The sequence below is a fragment of the Octopus sinensis genome, unplaced genomic scaffold (assembly GCF_006345805.1).
Source record: "Octopus sinensis unplaced genomic scaffold, ASM634580v1 Contig09265, whole genome shotgun sequence".
Classification (NCBI taxonomy): domain Eukaryota; kingdom Metazoa; phylum Mollusca; class Cephalopoda; order Octopoda; family Octopodidae; genus Octopus; species Octopus sinensis.
Window position 1 is genome coordinate 2643 of NW_021831740.1, and position 19858 is coordinate 22500.

General features: G+C 39.2%; 1 long non-coding RNA gene across 1 annotated transcript in view; it reads right to left on the reverse strand.

Moving 5' to 3' along the window:
• Window positions 1-567: 567 nt before the first annotated feature.
• Window positions 568-19858, reverse strand: part of LOC118761135 — a 26805-nt gene continuing 7514 nt past the window's right edge. Inside the window, exon 4 of the long non-coding RNA XR_004997171.1 lies at window positions 568-608. This is a non-coding gene — a long non-coding RNA (uncharacterized LOC118761135). The remainder of the gene's footprint in view (window positions 609-19858) is intronic.

Sequence of the window (19858 nt, forward strand, 5' to 3'; positions counted from 1 at the left end):
CATTTTCTTGAGAATGTATATTTATGTTGTAATCTTTTGTGCCCAATATTTTAAGGAACCTGTTAAACTTCCTTATGTCCTTAACATGTTCTTGTTACCAAAGACTGTATATAAGTAATGTAGCATTTTGTAACAACCAATGATTAACACAACCAAACTTTTACATGTTACTTTTGACAATCCTTTGCCAAAGAATAAAACCGGTAAAGTAAATAAACAGCTTTTAAAATTGCATTTTCAAACCTTCTTTCGTATATAATTCCACTCGTGCGGTACCCTACAACTCCACTTTGTTATATATTTACATATATATATTTTATAAATACGTATATATATATATGCGTGTATGTGTATACCTATAAAAACTATAAGTCTATAAGTATGTAAACAGAACCGTCTCGGCGGCATCAAAGGCCATGGGTAAATCAGTGCACAAGGCCCTATGATATTTATATATTGATAGGAAGACACATCAGGTAGATGAGAACTGGACCCCTAGACGCATGAAGCCTCTGGACAACTGCTTGTGTGCAATGTGTGTACTGTGTGTACACACACTCGCACGCGCACACAAACACGCACACACACATTCACACACACACACGCATCTACACGTAGATATAAACACTGTGGATTTAGTGAATTATAACAATAGTTTGATAAATTTGTTTTCGAAAAAATTATTGTAAGTCCAGTAAAAGACAAATAAACAGTAGCCTGTTATACTAGTTCTCTGTCATTTCTGTAGAGAAATAAATCTTTTCTGTATAATAATTTCCTTTAATCTTGGTAAATGGTGATAAATCTAGAGTTAAAATATTCTGGAATTCTGATGCCATCGCATATTCTCGTAAAAATCTGTTTAATGAAGCGATAATGATTTTCTCCGTACGATCACAATGAAAATATTTAAAATTCATTGTTTAAAGCATCAGTAGTAGTTACGTTAATGATAGAAGTGGGTTTTAGCATAGCATAGCTCAACTTTATCAAAATTTTGTTCAGCAGAATAGCAGAATTTAGCTGTGCTCTCTTTGACGATGCTTTGGATTTTCTGATTAAAAGAAGTGCTTTGATAGGATAAAAACGTTCGTTATAAGTTTTCTAACTGAAATCGAATACAGAGGATTAAACCAAGTAATTTTCTTTTCATATATTTGAGGGTTATTATTTGAAGGTACAAAAGGCCCTAATTATTTAATCCTATCAGTAAAACCTTTAAGCTTAAGGGTTTCATTCTACATAAGAGCAGCAGTATTGGATACATTTCCACTAGAAGATAAGAGGAATACTCTCAAAGACATTGTGCGGGCGAGATTATGAAGAATACTTTTAGCGCGACGAGATTGGTCAATATAGAAAATGGATTTTCGTAAAGTTTCTATAAGAACAATAATTTCGTAAAGTTTAAATAAGAGCAATTTTCGTAAAGTTTATATAAGAGCTAAATATTGCTCTTATATAAAATGAATTTGAAAGGTTAAATATTTGAAAGCATTGTGCTGCGGCGGCAATTTTAAAACTCAAATTCTTTTATTCTTTTATCATTTTTACTTGTTTCGGTCATTTGACTGCAGCCATGCTTGAGCACCGCCTTGAAGGGTTTTAGTCGAACAAATCGACCACTGGACTTACTCTTTGTAAGCCTGGTACTTATTCTATCGCTCTCTTTGGCCGAACCGCTGAGTTACAGAGGCATAAACACACCAGCATCGGTTTCAAGCGATGGTGGGGAAACAAACAAAAGCATATGCAATAATTACATAATATATGCATGCATACACACACCCATACATATATGACGGGCTCCTTTCAGTTTCTGTCTATCTAATCCACTCACAAGGCCTTGGTCGACTTGAGTTTATAGTAGAAGACTCTTTCCCGCAGTGTTACGCAGTGGGATTGAACACAGAACCATGTAGCTGGGAACTAAACTTCTTACCACTCAGCCACGCCCGCGCCTATGGCAAGCGGGCAAGAAAGTGTCTTTCGAAAGGAGCCAGAAGACTGCAGGTTCATATTTATAGTAGGAGCAAGCCGTCGTCATAGCAAATACAATCTTGTACAAATGGGAAACCTATATTAAAAAGCATTTAAAATATTGAGGATAAATTAAGTCACTAATCGAAACCAGGTCGAAGCATTTTGATGTCTCAAAATCCCCATACCATATCTCAATGAATCAAGTGTGTTCGGAACATTCATTGTCTGAAAGAAGTTAGACGTCGTCTTACAAAGAGGAAATATAACAGCGATTATCGTATTCACGTTCGAATCTTCCGGAACGTATTAATAATGAATACTAGCAGTATCGCCCGGCGTTGCTCAGGTTTGTAAGGGAAATAACTATAAAGCATTTTTTCAGAACTGGAGGAACTTTTCAAAATTTTCGCTGCGTTAGTTTTGAATTATGACATTGAGCTATGTGTGTGTCAAGTTTCATCAGAATCGGTTGAAAGCCGTGGTCAGGGTGAGGGTGCAAGCAAACAGACACACAGAAACACGCACAGACAAATTGCCGTTTATATATAGAGAGATGTACAACGTTGTTTTGATAGATGCTGTTCTCCGTGTATCTAACAATTTATTATGGGTTTGATAGACATTAGTACGCACCATTAAATAATTTACGGTTTTCTATAAACGAAACACAAAACTCTTGTATAGATTCATGGATGCGGGGTAATTTCGGATCTAGTCAAATAGATTCGCAAAATATGCATTTTTTAAAAGGAAGTAAGAAATCTGAAAATCGGCTATAATAATATAGTTTTCCAGTCTTATTGCTATGAAGTATGATGTTGTGGAGAAAAAATGGAGGAAAAAGTTACAGGGGCTTAAAAATCGAAAAGACTGTGAAATTTTAGCCAATAGCGAGACAGAAATTTTCTGTGTTTAGTGGAGCGGTGTCAACTTTAAGGTTGTACCCTGTGAAATGTATAGTTTAGCGTCTGTGAAATGACCTGTCCATTGTACGTTTCTAAATGAGCAGAAATACCTAATGAAATCAACATGTATCATCTTACTGGCCACTTTGTTTTCAAAATATCGCTGGCAGAAGTGGATCTTAGCTATCACTCAATTGCGCAGGTGCGTGCGGCTGACGAAAAGCCACCTAGCTCCATACTGGATCAATCCCGCGATCCTGTTAGCTGATGGAGGTTAGTAGGGGTTCGCTGCCCCTGCTAGCGATATATTATATATAAAGGATGCAGGATGTTGCATTGAAAACCAGCTGGCGGAGAATCTGCCTGGGGTTAAACTAGTAGTAACATTCACCATCCACTTTGATGTGGCAACTCGCTTTACCATGTATATATATATATATATATATATATATATATCACCGTGATTACCGTGACCGAACAGGCTATCAGATGTTGCTACACATCGCTGGTCACAATGCGCTTCGCATTGTTTTAGCCTTCAAATGACGCCACCCCGCTGGCTAAGCGAGCAGGCCGATATATATATATATATATATATTTCTTTACTACCCACAAGGGGCTAAACACAGAGGGGGACAAACAAGGACAGACAATCGGATTAAGTCGATTATATCGACCCCCAGTGTGTAACTGGTACTTATTTAATCGACCCCGAAAGGATGAAAGGCAATGTCGACCTCGGCGGAATTTGAACTCAGAGCGTAACGGCAGACGAAATACGGCTACGCATTTCGTCCGGTGTGCTAACGTTTCTGCCAGCTCGCCTGTGTATGTGTGACACATACGAAGGGGTGCTGAAAAGTTCCTGGCTTTGGGGTAAAAGAAAATACAGGATCCCTGTAAAAGAACTCGGAACGCAGGGACTCCGGCCAGGCCTTAGCGATACTCTTAACGCCATGAACTTTTCCGCAAACCCCACCACCTCGCAAATACATTCATACATATATATATAGACATAGTTAAGATCTACATATAGCAGTGGTCTTATTCCGCTGTAGTATCACTTTCTGGTATACGTATTTATGTATTTAACTGGGAGTGGCTGTGTGGTAAGTAGCTTGCCTACCAACCACATGGTTCTGGGTTCAGTCCCACTGCGTGGCATCTTGGGCAAGTGTCTTCTACTATAGCCTCGGGCCGACGAAAGCCTTGTGAGTGGATTTGGTAGACGGAAACTGAAAGAAGCCCGTCGTATATATGTATATATATATGTATGTATGTGTGTGTATATGTTTGTGTGTCTGTGTTTGTCCCTCTAGCATTGCTTGACAACCGATGCTGGTGTGTTTACGTCCCCGTCACTTAGCGGTTCGGCAAAAGAGACCGATAGAATAAGTACTGGGCTTACAAAAGAATAAGTCCCGGGGTCGATTTGCTCGACTAAAAGGCGGTGCTCCAGCATGGCCGCAGTCAAATGACTGAAACAACTAAAAGAGTAAAAAAAAAAAAAGAGTATGTTATGTGTTTGTGTGTGTATGCTTATGTACATCAGCGTGCATCGCCATTTTGTGCATATATCATTTTTATCAATGCCTATTTCCTAACTGTATGAAACCAATCTTTTTGTACAAATGGAATTTATTTTTAGTATGTGGGAATATTACCATGTGTCAAGTGTTCTTTGATTTTTCTAATTTCCTCAATTCATGTCACATTGCTGGAATCCTCTTCTTTGGTTCGTATTTTTTTTGTTTATGTGCTAATCTGCCTGTTTGTCAGTGCTTCCGTATATAGGTATAGCATGGTGTGTAAAGATCTCTTTCTCTCTCAATGCATATGTGTGCATTTGTATGTGTATAAGTGTATGTATATATATATATATATATATATATATATATATAATATATATATGTGTGTGTGTGTGTGTGTGTGTGTGTGTGTGTGTGTGGTGTGTGTGTGTGTGTGTGTGTGTGTGTGTGTGTGTATTATTTTCCGTTTTATGCTGTTGCCGCATTATGTCGTACGCGAATGAGAGGATTTGCATCCCCAACATAGAATTTTTGATGTAATACATGTCCTTGAGGTAGTAGTTGTGCGCGGCTGAAGAAGGCCATAGACACACATTATGCATTGTTATAAATCCGTCTAATAAAGGCCCGAAACATATGTACCACTGAATCCTTGGCATCATGTTTTTATTTTGATTAATTTACTCCACCACCTACACCACCAAACGGTATATACAGGTGCTTACAATTATCAAGTACTCACCCTGAATTTATATATATATATATATATAACGGAAGGTTTACGAAAATAAACAAAAGACGAAGGCAGGTTTACGAAAAATAAATAAAAGACGAAGGCAGGTGGAGTACAAACAAACAATGTATTAGTATGGCGCTCAGGAATAGAAATAAAACAAGTCTTTTACGTTTCGAGCCTACGCTCTTCGACGGAAAGATACACAGAAAAGAAACAAGGAGAGAAAAAAATGCGTGTAGGGGCTAACGATCCAACATGGATAGCAGGTTGGTGCAAAAATAATGTCCGATTTCTAGAAAAATTGTTTCAGAGCGAATTTATCAATTTTTTAGCCTCTTCTTATTGTTTTAAAATATCTCGGTGTCTAATATGTACTCTTTTCTTTCAGGTTATCTAACTTCTAGCCATAGTTCTCAGACGTAGAGGCGCAATGGCCCAGTGGTTAGGGCAGCGGACTCGCGGTCATAGGATCGCGGTTTCGATTCCCAGAGCGGGTGTTGTGAGTGTTTATTGAGCGAAAACACCTAAAGCTCCACGAGGCTCTGGCAGGGGATGGTGGTGATCCCTGCTGTACTCTTTCACCACAACTTTCTCTCACTCTTACTTCCTGTTTCTGTTGTACCTGTATTTCAAAGGGCCGGCCTTGTCACTCTCTGTATCACGCTGAATATCCCCGAGAACTACGTTAAGGGTACACGTGTCTGTGGAGTTCTCAGCCACTTACACGTTAATTTCACGAGCAGGCTGTTCCGTTGATTCGGATCAACCGGAACCCTCATCGTCGTAACCGACGGAGTGCTTCCAATCCAAAGTTCTCAAAAAATTTTACGACCATGTTTGTCTCATCTAAAGATCACATAAGAAATGATTTTCTCTGTGAGTTTCATAAAGGTTTAATGCACGTACGGCAGCAAGATCTATTCAGACCACTTATGGGGATGATGTAGTGAATGAAAGAAGTTGCAGGAGGTGGTTTTCCCGTTTCGGAAGTGGTGATTTCACTTTGAAAGAAGAGCCAAAAGATTCCGAAATGTTGGAAGCTCTTGTTTCAGAGAACCCTATCGTTACCACTAGGGAACTTCCAGAACAGTTAAACGTGGCTCATACAACTGTGGTACGCCAGCTAAAACACATTGGAAAGGTTGCAGTGGCTGGAAAATGGGTCCCTCACGAGCTGTCTCCAGAGAATCGACAAGTATAGATAGAGAAGCCTTAATATGCTAATTAACCATAGGTGGGATCCAAATAAATGCTACTACTTCGGGTCAGCGTAGACCTGGGATCAATAATGACAAAGAGGTGGTTCAACACTTCTCAAAACCCTGGAACACCCGAGGGCCTGCCCCTGGATGCAGTTTAAAGTTATTCTCACTGCAATATAACCGCGGAGAAGGATGCATTTCTGGTTTCAGATAAAACTGTCAGGCCTGTAAATGTTTCCAGATGATCCTGCCCGAGATATGGATGGAAGCACTCTGTCGGTTACGACAATGAGGGTCCCGGTTGATCCGAATCAACGGAACAGCCTGCTCGTGAAATTAACGTGTAAGTGGCTGAGCACTCCACAGACACGTGTACCCTTAACGTAGTTCTCGGGGATATTCAGCGTGACACAGAGAGTGACAAGGCCGGCCCCTTGAAATACAGGTACAACAGAAACAGGAAGTAAGAGTGAGAGAAAGTTGTGGTGAAAGAGTACAGCAGGGATCACCACCATCCCCTGCCGGAGCCTCGTGGAGCTTTTAGGTGTTTTCGCTCAATAAACACTCACAACGCCCGGTCTGGGAATTGAAACCGCGATCCTATGATCGTGAGTCCGCTGCCCTAACCACTGGGCCGTTGCGCCTCCACGCCCGAGATATACAATATACATAGAGCGAAGAAACCATTCTCGATGCACTCATCCAGCATCAGACCATCGCTGGCTTTTGGAATTATGTCATACAACTATTGAGATAGCTTGATTTAGCCGTCAGCCAAGATCGTCTTGAAGATGACATTGCAGTCAGCCCTTGACCGTTGCCTCCGCCACCGCCTCCTCCTCCGCCGCCGCCTCCTCCACCGCTACCGCCGCCACTGCCACCACCATCACCGCCGCCGCTGCCGCCGCTACTACTGCTGCTGCCAACGCTGCTATCACCGTAACTAGTGCTACCGCCGGGCTTGCCACCACCACCTCCGCCGTCGTCAGCACCAGTCTCATCGTCTTACCCCTCCCCTTTCTTCTTCTTCTTCTTCTTCTTCTCCTTCTCCTTTTTCTCCTCTTCCCCCCTCCTCCTCCGCCCCTTCATCTTCCTCTTCCTTTTCGTTCTCCTCTTCTTCCTCTTTCTTTTCGTTCACCTCTTCTTCCTCTTCCTTTTCGTTCTCCTCTACTTCCTCTTCCTCTTCCTTTTCGTTCTCCTCTTCTTCCTCTTTCATTTCATTCACCTCTACTTCCTCTTCCTTTTCGTTCTCCTTTCCTTCCTCTTCCTTTTCGTTCTCCTCTCCTTCATCTTCCTTTTCGTTCACCTCTTCCTTCCTCTTTCTTTTCATTCACCTCTTCTTCCTCTTCCTTTCGTTCTCCTCTCTCTACCCCTTTCCTCTTCCTCCTCCTCTGCTCTCTTCATTTGGAACAGTTGTGAGACTGCAGCAGTGTCGTACAGTTTGTATTTTCCTTACCAATATCATTTATTCTTCTTATTCTTTTTGTCTTTACAACCGTATTTCTGTTGTTTGACATTAGTTATAAACCACCAACTCGTGTTTTCTTTCTTTGCTCTTTGATGCTGGCTTTTGTCGCTAATTTAATAGTTGTGTATCTCCATAACCCAAAAGAATTATCATTCCTATCTATTTATTTATTTATTTATTTTCAGCAAAGATGCAATAGTGCTTATTGATTTCGTCACTTTAAAGAAATGGCTGCTTAAAGAACTGATTAGTTATTACTAAAATCGTATGAATAAACAGTTTACTGTCAGAACCAATTTTACTTAGATTTCTCTGCCAATCTTAGAACGATTAAAGATTATTGTTTTCGTGTTCTTCACGAGGAAAAGGTACAAACTATGACCTATTATTGAGAAACCTTTAGCATCTTTCAGTCCAGTAGGTGTTTTTAACGAAGTTTTCCCAATCGAGTACGAGACCGTAGTTCATTTTGTACCGGGCTACGTAGAAAGAATATATTTTGAAATGTTATTTCTTTTGTATTTACTTTATACAGTCTTCAGGGTCTTTTGCATAATAAATGTATTGTATATGTAATAATTAAATTACACTGTGTAACACGATCTTTTCCTCTGGTATCAACTGTTATTTTCTATGTGTGGAGGCGCAATGGCCCAGTGGTTAGGGCAGCGGACTCGCGGTCGTAGGATCGCGGTTTCGATTCCCAGACTGGGCGTTGTGAGTGTTTATTGAGCAAAAACACCTAAAAGCTCCAGAAGGCTCCGGCAGGGATGGTGGTGATCCCTGCTGTACTCTTTCACCACAACTTTCTCTCACTCTTACTTCCTGTTTCTGTTGTACCTGTATTTCAAAGGGCCGGCCTTGTCACTCTCTGTGTCACGCTGAATATCCCCGAGAACTACGTTAAGGGTACACGTGTCTGTTAATTTCACGAGCAGGCTGTTCCGCTGATCGGATCAACCGGAACCCTCATCGTCGTAACCGACGGAGTGCTTCCACAGTCTTCAGAGTCTTTTGCATAATAGATGTATTTTATATGTAATAATTAAATTACACTGTGTAACACGATCTTTTCCTCTGGCAGCAACTGTTATTTTCTATTTGCTTACACCTAGGAAGTATGAAAAATTACGAAGATTTCCTTCATTCTTTGCTTTTGTTACATTTATTCAAACCCCCAAAGAATCCCTCTCAACACATGGCTACGATGCTCCACCACTACTCCTGATCAGAGATGCACTTATTGCCAGCCACCAAGAGACATGCTCAAGTGGTTACGGTCAAGCAAATGACGAGCAAATCCATGTTATTGAGCAGAATGTTTGCTATAAATTCTGCTTCAGAAACTCAGTATTGAATCTGAAGTGCGATGGAAATTAATGTCAGTTTCAAAACATTGATGTTCAGGTCACGAACGCAAAGTTTGAAGGGAATAGTAGTCATTTCTATTGATTTCTAGATCGAAGCAAATAGGAAATAACACTTACTGACCAAAGAGAAACAAAAATAAAAATCTTGTTGCACAGTATTATCTATTATGCACTTTATTGTATTTTGTTATGATCTCCGAAGCGTGGTAAAATTGTTTCGCATGAAACCGACCTGTGGCGCAATAAAAAGTTGAGATTCGCTGCTATACGCTGTTATCTATAAATTTACCTATTTTGAGATCCTGCAATAAGAAATAATATATTCCGTTTCGAAGTTTCTAAATTCTTGTGCATAACAGATTTTTATTCAGCGGGGCAGCTAATTGCAACACCAGTGAGTTTTCAATCACTGTTTTCCTATATGAGTAGCATCGGATTATGTCTTGGCATGCGGTTGTCAGTGGGTAAATAAATGCTACTGACAAAGCCCAACAAGGCAGAAATGCACATCTAACATTCTCATCGCCGCTGCTGTACGAATTTTCCTCTCCTACTGATATATTTGTGTTTTTAAACACAGTACGTCTATACGACATATCTCCGGCGAATAGCAGTTTCACAGATTGCAGTTTCACTTAACACTGCTTCTGTCACACGTAAGGGATTCTTTTTGGATATTCTCATAAGCAGGCGCAAGCGTAGCTGTGTGGTAAGAAGCTTGCTTCACAATCATATGTGTGTGTGTATGTATGTGTGAGTGTATGTATGTGTGTGTGTGTGTGTGTGTGTGTATTTGTGTTTGTCTCCCACCACTGCTTGACAATCAGTGTTGGTGTGGTTGCGTCTCGTAACTTAGTGGTTCAGCAAAAAAGGCCGATAAAATAAGTACTAGTCTTTAAAAAAGATTGAATATTGGGGTCAATTTATTCGACTAAAAATTCCTCAATGCGGTGCTCCAGCATGGCGGCAGTCAATGAATGAAGCAAATAAAATGTAAAAGGCAAAAGCGACTTATATTTTTGACATCTTGTCATATCTTGGTGTCTGGTCTTAGCATCTTGTTTCGTTTGACCCTTCCGTACAAACTCTTTAAACAGTTTCCTTCTATTATTGTCATTAAACCATCTTCCTCAGACATTGTTGGTTCATTTTTCTTTGGTTAATTTCCTTGGATTCCATCTTTAGACGACGACCAAACAAATTATCTGGGAGGGGGTGAATGCCACTTCTACGATTCTACCGCATATATCAATCCCAATTAAAGAGTGATACTTATTTTTAATCAACATCGAATGGAAAATAAAAAATAAAGATATACACTCGATTTGGCTGGAGATTTAAGCTCAGAAAGCAACATATCCCTGCTTAACATCACAAAACAGTCCTTCTCAGGTGCTCCGCCAATTTTAACCATACTTTGTAGTATCACAAATTTAAGTGTTCGAAATATCAATATCAGGAGTATTGCCACAATTCTTATAATGATACTTCCATTTTTACATCACAACTAGTTCATCAATTATCACAGCTTATATCTTATTTATTGCAAACCTTAATATCCGTTAATGTTTTTATCTACGCCATTGTATCGCTATTTTTCCTGTCGGTTCTATGATACCATCATGTGAATTCTAGAGTTTATTGATTCCTTATTTACACACTCAATGTTCTGCCAATATCAGCTTTTGTCATCTATATTACACAGAATGCATCGTTGTTTTTCTATTGTTTTGTTGATTTGTTTACAATCTGCAAACTTGACACTCAATTTGGATATATGTTATGCGTATGCGTACATGTGAATTTTTATGTGCGTAGTAATACGTGTGTTTGAATTTTTCTGTGTTTCTCTGTGTGTATCATTGCGTGCTTTTGAATTTGTGTGTGTCTCAGTGTGTGTGTGTGTGTGTACAAAGATGTACGAACGAATTCTTGTACGTCTCTGTGTGCGTATGAATATGTGGAGTGAATCTGTAATCGTCCCTGCGTGTATTGTGTGTATATAAATCTATATCTGTCTAGGTGCGTATTAATATGTGCAAGTGATTCTCTGTATATCTCTGTGATTCTATTCAAGAGTGAATCTCTGTGTCTATATACGTATTAACGTATATGATTGCAACTCTATGTATCTGTGTGTATATTAATGTTTGCGAGTGAATCTGTGTATATCAGTGTATGTATTAAAGCGTGCAAGTGAATCTCCATGTTTCCATGTGTATATTAACATATGCAAATGAGTCTCTATGTACATCTGTGTATGTATTAACATGTGCAAATGACTCTGTATGTGTCTATGTGTATATTAATGCATATGTATTAGTGTGTGTTTGCATGTATATTAGTGTGTACGATTGTGTTTATATTATATTATGTGCTGTGTGCGAATATTAGTGTATGCTTGTGTGAGTGCATATGTGTGCGTGAACGTGTGTGTATTGGTGTGTACTGTGTAAATATTTGAGCGTATGTTAGTGTGAAGGGTTATGTATGCATATGTGTGTAGGTGTTTGTGTATACTTGTGTGTACGAGGTTGGCATAGGGCAAAGAACGGGCACCTTCTACGTCGTATACAACCCACCTTAAGAATACGTGGATATGTAGTGAATTGCCACGGAAAGACATTGGTCAGACGGTCGAATAGCGGTACATTGATGGTCAATTAGCATAGTTAGTAGAGCGTCAGATAGCTTGCTTAATGGTAATCCCCCCCCCCGGCTTCTTGCACTCTGAGTTCAAATCCCATCGACGTGAACTTTACTCATATATCCTTATGGGGTCGATAAATAAAGTAATTTACCTGTACTGGATTTTTTCATATCTTTCTCTAACTTCCTTTTCTGTCAGTGTGTTTTTTCTCCTTCTGGAAGAAATTGACTGGGCTCCACCTAGTTTAAAATACCCAGCATGCACCGTATATTACGACGGTGCACCTACGGCTCCCTCAAGCAGTTCAGAGACCATGGGATGTAGGTAGGTAAGTATTGCGTACGTAGGTATGTATATATGTACGAATGATGTACTGAGATCTAGATAGATAGACAGACAGACAGATAAACAAACAGACAGATATATATACATACATGATTTATATATATATACATACATTACGTGTATATATATATAAAGAGAGAGAGAGAGAGAGAGAGAGAGAGAGAGAGGGTAGATAGATAGATAGATAAACAGATAGACAGACAGACAGATAATTAGATAATTAGATAGATAGATAGATAGATAGATAGATAGATATAGATAGATAGATAGATAGATAGATATGTAGATAGATATGCTTTGTTTACCAAGATATGGAAACGCTGATGTACAATTTGATAGTTATAAACACATACAGACACACACACGGGCGCATACATATAGTTACATCCAAATATATGTACATATATACAATATCAAAAGTACCTCACTTCCTTTCTAAAACCAAAAATCCTGGTGTGATCACAAAAACACCATCAAAATTGCACATGAGAAGCACCACCGATAAACTCTTTCATGTCTCTCTAGAAGAGCTGCCAATTTACAGCAATGAATTTCGGTAAATAAATATTCCGACAACAGTTCCTTGGTTTTTGTTTTTTGAGACGTCTCTCTCTCTCTCTCTCTCTCTCTCTCTCTCTCTCCTCTCTCTCTCTCTCTCTCTCTCTCTCTCTCTCTCTCTCTCTCTCTCTCTCTCTCTCTCTCTCTCTCTCTCTCTCTTTCTCTCTCGCTTCACGTATTGGCGACAGTAACAACAACTACAGACAATAACAACCAGAAAGAAAAGAAAGATTAACATTTGAAGGCCGGATGCCGCGTAACTTCAAACAGGATAATAAAGACAGCAGCGATAGAAGAAGAAAAAGAACAGGCAGTGGCAGCAACGGGCAGTTTTTGTAGAATCGATCAAGTAATCTATAAATAGATTCAATAGAGGTTCAATATACTTTTCTTTGTCTTGTGTTCTTCAGTAATATCAAAACATTTCTGTCTTACGTTGGGCTTTCCATCTTTGTTTAGAATTTCTCATCCTTTTCCCGATAAGAAAATGTATATAATGTATACATATGGGTGCGGGAGTGGCTGTGTGGTAAGTAGCTTGCTTACCAACCGCATAGTTCCGGGTTCAGTCCCACTGCGTGGCACCTTGAACAAGTGTCTTCTGCTATAGCCTCGGGCCGACCAAAATCTTGTGAGTGAATTTGGTAGACGGAAACTGAAAGAAGCCCGTCGCATATGTGTATATGTATATGTGTGTGTCTGTGTTTGCCCCCTCCCCCCCCCCCAGCATCGCTTGACAACCAATGCTAGTGTGTTTACGTCCCCGTAACTTAGCGGTTCGGCAAAACAGACTGATTGAATAAGTACTGGGCTTACCAAGAATACGTCCTGGAGTCGATTAAAGGCGGTGCTCCAGCATGGCCGCAGTCAAATGACTGAAACAAGTAAAAAAGTAAAAGAGTAAAGAGCATGTAACGTAATGTAACGTGAGCAGATGTATGTAAATACATGGGTGTGCTGAAAAGTTCATAGCTTTAAGGGTCCCGCGAAAGGCCTGGTTGGAGGTCCAGCCTTCAGAGTTCTTTTATAAGGCTGAAAGTGTGCTGCAATACGTGAATATGTTGAATAAAATCACAATTAACTGATCCACCTGTATTTTCTTTTACCCAAACCAGGAACTTTTCAACACTCCCTCGTGTATATGACAATGTAAGCAATGTATTGGGAGGTAAGTCTCTTCGGCCTCCGTCGGTCATGGCTGACCATGGATGATGTCATCCGTCCGTTGAGTTGTCTATTCAGTTTTTGCAACGCCTCCCTGTGGCTGTAGAGATCGATACGAGAGTGGCAGTTTGCAGAGGTCACACCTATACGTTGAATCCGGTCTGTTGGCTGTCATCTCTTTTCTGCGGGCTCGGTTTTCAGCTGTCGCCACCCTCAAATTCTCCTCGCCGGTCTGCAGTTGTTTGTGAAGAGTGCCTCTTCAGCTAGTTCGGTCGGCTGCGGGATCCTCCCAGGAATTGGTGTTGATGCCAAGTGTCTTCATGTCCCTCCTAAAGAGAGAAGAAACATTGGCTGCCCGAAGCTGAGGTACAGGGTCGAGTGAGGTAAGTAATGTATGACATATAATGTAACATATGTATTCAAAATATGTAATGTATGCAAAATATGTAATGTATGCAATATATGTAATGTATGCAAAATATGTAATGTATGCAATATATGTAATGTATGCAAAATATGTAATGTTCGTTAATGTGATGTTTGTAATGCATGTAATCTATGCAATATATGGAATGTGTGTAATGTAATTTGATATAAGTTAATGTATGTCTGTTTAGCTAATAGAATCTAATGTATGCGATGTTAGCAATATATTTAATGTATGTCATGAACGTAATGTATGCAATTTATGCAAAATATGTATATAATGTATGTAAACGTGTGTATTGTATTTATGTACAATTTTTGTCTGGTTCCCAAAACATCAAGTGCCAAAAATGAACTTTCTTATCTTCCATCTTAAAGGGTTCGTTACAGAATCAACACAGGTTATAGGAACATAAATCTTCTTCCACGAAAAGATAGCTTAAATTGTGCTCTAAATGGAGGTGTAGTCAAATCCTATTTTAAGGACTCAACCATGTTCTAAAATAAGTCGAAAGGTAAGCTACTATAAATCGGCACGAACTTTCCGAACAGCCCATTACAACGTAATTTCGTTGAAACTGAATTTTGGATATGTGGTTGGTTTGTTTCTATAGCTATAATGTGCATGTTTGTCTGTTTGTGTGTGCGTATGGTTTTCTGTGTTTTTATTAAGCGTGTTTCTATGTGTTTCCATGTATGTGTATGTGTGTATGTGTGTGCATGTGTTTCTGTTCTTTGTAAGTGCTTGTGTATATGCATGTTAGTATGTATGTCTGTGTGATTGTGTTTTTGTTAAGCGTGTTTGTATGTGTTTCTGTGTATGTGTATATGTGTGTGTATGTGTGTACATGTGTGTGTATGTATTTCTATTGTATGCATCTGATTGTGTATGAGTGTATGTTTGTGGGATTATGTGTACCTATGTACATGTGTGTGTTTATGATTGCGTATCCATGTGGGTTTATATGTGTGTAATTGTGTATGCGTGTGTACGCATGTATGTATGCGTGCGTATATGCTTGTGTATGCGTGTATGTATTTGTGTGTTTCTGCGTGTATTTGTGTGCATGTTTGTGTATGACTTACTATATGTGTGTGTCTGTATGCTATGATCACTGTGTTAAATTATGTGTTAAATGTGTGTGATTGCATGTGTTTTGGTGAGTGTACCTCTGTGATTATGTCTGCATGTATGTGTACGTATATCTGTGCTTGCATATGTGCTTGCATATGTATGTGTATTAATTAATTTCGATTGGATAAAAACCTGTGAACTTGCAGAATCATTAAAGCGGTATACATATTCTGACTCTACATTCTGGGTTCAAACCCCAATGGGGTCAGTTTATATTTCATTCTTCCGATGTCCAAAAGATTAGGCACCAGTCAAAAACTGGGGTCGATTCAATCAACTAACCCATACCACCAAAATTGTTGAACTTGTGCTTAAATTCGAAACCATTAATTCATTAATTTCTACTGGATATTTCCTAGAATAGAAATAAAATCAAAAATATCTCAAACTACATTCAACAGCTTTCAGAAAGGAAGGACACTTGATAAGGAGTTTTTATTTTGAAAAAGAAAGCGGAGAAGGTCGTGACTGAAATTCCTTTGACTACAAGCGTAACTACGGAGGTCCTGTTTAAAACACCTTGCAGGATTTTGAAATGAGATTTGACGCCCTAAACTAAAATTCAAGCGATATTTTATAAGATACTTTTTAATGATAGGATTAATGAAATTAATACCAGTAATATACTGGGTTCAATTCAGTTAAATATATTCATCCCTTGCAAATGGAGAAACCATTCGTTATGAAGTTGGTAATTGGCAGAATCATTAGGACGCTGGGTAAAATGCTTAGCGGCATTTCGTCCGTCCTTATATTCTGAGTTCAAATTCCGCCAAGGTCAACTTTGTCTTTCATCCTTTCGGGGTCGATGAAATAAGTACCAGGTGAGCACTAGAATCGATGTAATAGACTGACTCACTCACCCAAGTTTCAGGCCTTGTGGCTATTGTATAAAGGATTATCATGATCGTTGTTATTAGATTCATATCGATTTCAAATTTGGTACAAAACCAAGAAGCTCAAGGGTGGGAGATAAATCGATTACTCCAATCCCAGTGTTCAACTGGTACTTATTTTATCGACCTCGAAAACACGAAAGGCAAAGTCGACCTCGGTGGAATTTGAACTCAGAACGTAAAGTCGGACGAAATGCTCCTAAGCATTTTGTCTGGCGTGCTAACGATTCCGCCAGTTCGCCGCCTTGTTGGGTATATTCATATCATTGTTAATCCAGTATTGTTTTGTATCACTGAGAAATAGTATTGTTGTTGCTGTTGCTGTTTGATGTGAGTAGACAAGCTAAAACGGATCTCCTGAAAGACTTGAAATTTTACCAAGTTCTAATGGTAGAAAATGGTATTGGGTATTGGATCAATTTGTCAAAGAAAGGATTTGAAACGTTTTTGTCTCACCTTCAAGTAAACTTGCGGTATAAAAATTGAGATTTACCTTGGCGCATTTTAAGATTTTTATATTTTGTCAAAATGGATTATTTTAGTACAGGAAAGTTAAGAGGTGCTCGTTGTAGTCATAGAAATACTTTGTGAAATGATATGTCTATCAATATTTTATGAAATCCTCCGAAAATTCTGAATTATATATGCAACACAGTACCACACATACTTACGTGTGCGTGCACATATAATAAATAAATAAATAAATGCGCCCTTTTAAAGCCTAGCCAGACTCATGGGCCCGGTTTCCCGGTTTCTATGGCGTATGTGTTCCCCAGCTGGACGGGACGCCAGTCCATCGCAGCGTTGCTCATTTTTGCCAGCTGAGTGGACTGTAGCAACGTGAAATGAAGTGTTTTGCTCAAGAACACAACGCGTCGCCCGGCCCAAGAATCGAAACCACAGTCTTACGATCATGATGCTGACACCCTAACCCCTAAGTCACGCGCCTCCACACATAAAATCAAACAGTTTAACAAAAATCACAGAAATACGTGCAACATACATAACATTTCAAACGAAAACATTTCAAATAACGTATAAGACAACGGTTTCCCTCCAAAAGTTAGCAAAAAGAAACTCCTTGATTTAGTTGATGGCTTCTGGAAAATAAAAGAGCATGGGTAAGATAAAGTGCAAGGGATAGTGTCTCCTTATTTTCGGAATACGTCAAGAAACTGGCAAGAGACGGAAGACAGCTCTGTTATTCTTACAATTATCATTAATCGTGTTCTTCAAATTGTTCAAAATATCGTAATTGTTCATATTTAGCACAACGCAATGCATGAATTATAACTAATAAAATTGTTGACATTGACTTTTGGATCATCATCAATTTTCTTACACAGAACGAGCAGAACATAGGGCAAATCTGGAGCAGTGCACCACATTGTGTGCGCAGAAAGAATTGCCAAGAGATTGGTGAGGTCGAAAGCCAAGCTGCTACATTTGTGGCGGTGCGGGTAATTTGTAATTCTTCCTCCCAGAGGAGATTGAAAGTTAGAGTATGGGAGAGGTATGCAGACAAAATATAAGAGGTGTTTTCATGGGTGGCCGCACCCGGATCAGTGAAAGACATAGCTTGTCCTTTGTTCCAGGAAAACGACCTGGAATTCAATAAGGATGTCAAGGACCAAGGGATCGAAGCTCCTATATAGCTGCGGTACCACCAACGCACTCTCTAATATGATCAGAAACCAGATTGAGTATGGATAAAAAAAAAAAACTCCCGTGGTTAGTAAAATAAAAGAAAACAAGTAAAAGGAAACCAATGAACCAAAGCAAAATACCTGTAAGACAAACGAAGAGGGATTCACACTATAAGATGACATGAAATTTACGGTCCAGCGGATAAACAGTGTAATCTTGGGGTTAATGTTGTCCGTTCTACAGTTTAGTAGTAGAAACTGAACCTGGATTTCAAGAACCATTTCATGATAGCATGATGTTGAAGATCACACTAATTATGTCACACAATAAAACAGGAATTTTCAAAGGACATTGGATGCTTTTTATCGTGTTTAATAGACAATGTTCTCGTATATCTTTGGGTACGGGTGGCAGAAGGAAAGAGTCGTTGGAGGCTTTATTTTTCTTTATTTCATTTTTCAAAAATAACTCGTACACACCTACAGAGACTGAAATGTGAAGGATTTCTCATTCTAGCTATAATCTTTTACTGCCTATTTGTTTTATATGCACATGGTCCTTACAGTCTTTAAAAATCCTTTTCTAGCTATTTCCTTTTCTTTTCTGCCAACCTAAGGTGCAAAAGTTGTTTATTCCTTCTCGAGCCACGTCTGGCTCATAAGGGCCGGTTTCCCGGTTTCCTTGGCGTATAGGTTCTCCACCTGGACGGGACGCCGGTCCGTCGCAGGTGAGCTGCAAGATGCAGGAGGAAAGAGTGAGAGAAAGTTGAGGCGGAAGAGTCAGCAGAAGTTCGCCACTACCATCTGCCGGAGCCGCGTGGAACTTAGGTGCTTCGCTCATAAACACACACATCACCCGATCTGAGATTCTAACCCGCGATCCGTCGAACTAACCACTAGGCCATGTACCTCCACAGGGTGCAAGAGTGTATCATTAAAAAAGAAGACGTTCTGAAAAACCATGGTTCAACTGTCACATGATTAAACAGTCATTCTTCTACATCTAACAAACCTGGCAAAGAGTATGTCTATGGTTCACAATAACATAGTTGATAGTATTCAAGTGACTTGGAAATGGAAACTTCCAAACAGATTCGTAGTTGTCCTTCTGCCTCAACCATATATTAACCTCCGTTAGATCAAATTCATGCGCAGGTATGGATGGGTTGGTTAAGAAGCTCACTTTGCATTCATTTGCTTTCAGGTTCACTCTTACTAAGTAGCACTTCGGTAAAGAGTCTTCTACTATAGCCATAGGCCAACTAATACCTTGTATGGGAATTTCGTAAACGGAAACTGTATGGAAGTCCGTCTCTGTATATATGTGTGTGTATGTATGTGTGTGAATGTATGTATGTGTGTGTGTCTACCTCACAACTTACCAACAGGTAATGGTTTGAATACGATCTTTTAGCATAAGAGAACGATAGAATGGGTACCAAATTTGAAAAAGGACTGGGGTCAGTTTGACTAAAACCTTCAATGTGGGGCACCAGCTTGACCTCAGTTCAATGACAGAAATAAAATAAAATAAATAAAAGAGGTAAGAAGGTAAATGTAGAAGAAGAAAACTATTGTTATTACTGCTTCGAATTCTTTAATGACTTACAGAAGCACACGTATCATAATTATCTAATATTCTTCCATACAGATATCCCATCAGTTCAAATATGAAGATTTTTATCCATACTTTCCAAAACAAATCTGGGATCTGCATAGAATTTTTCAGTTTTATCGTGTTGACTGACTAGAGATGGGATATTCACACTAATGAAACACATAATGTCTCTTCGTTTACCATATCGGAATGGCAATAATAGCATGATAAACATTTGGCAACCAGAT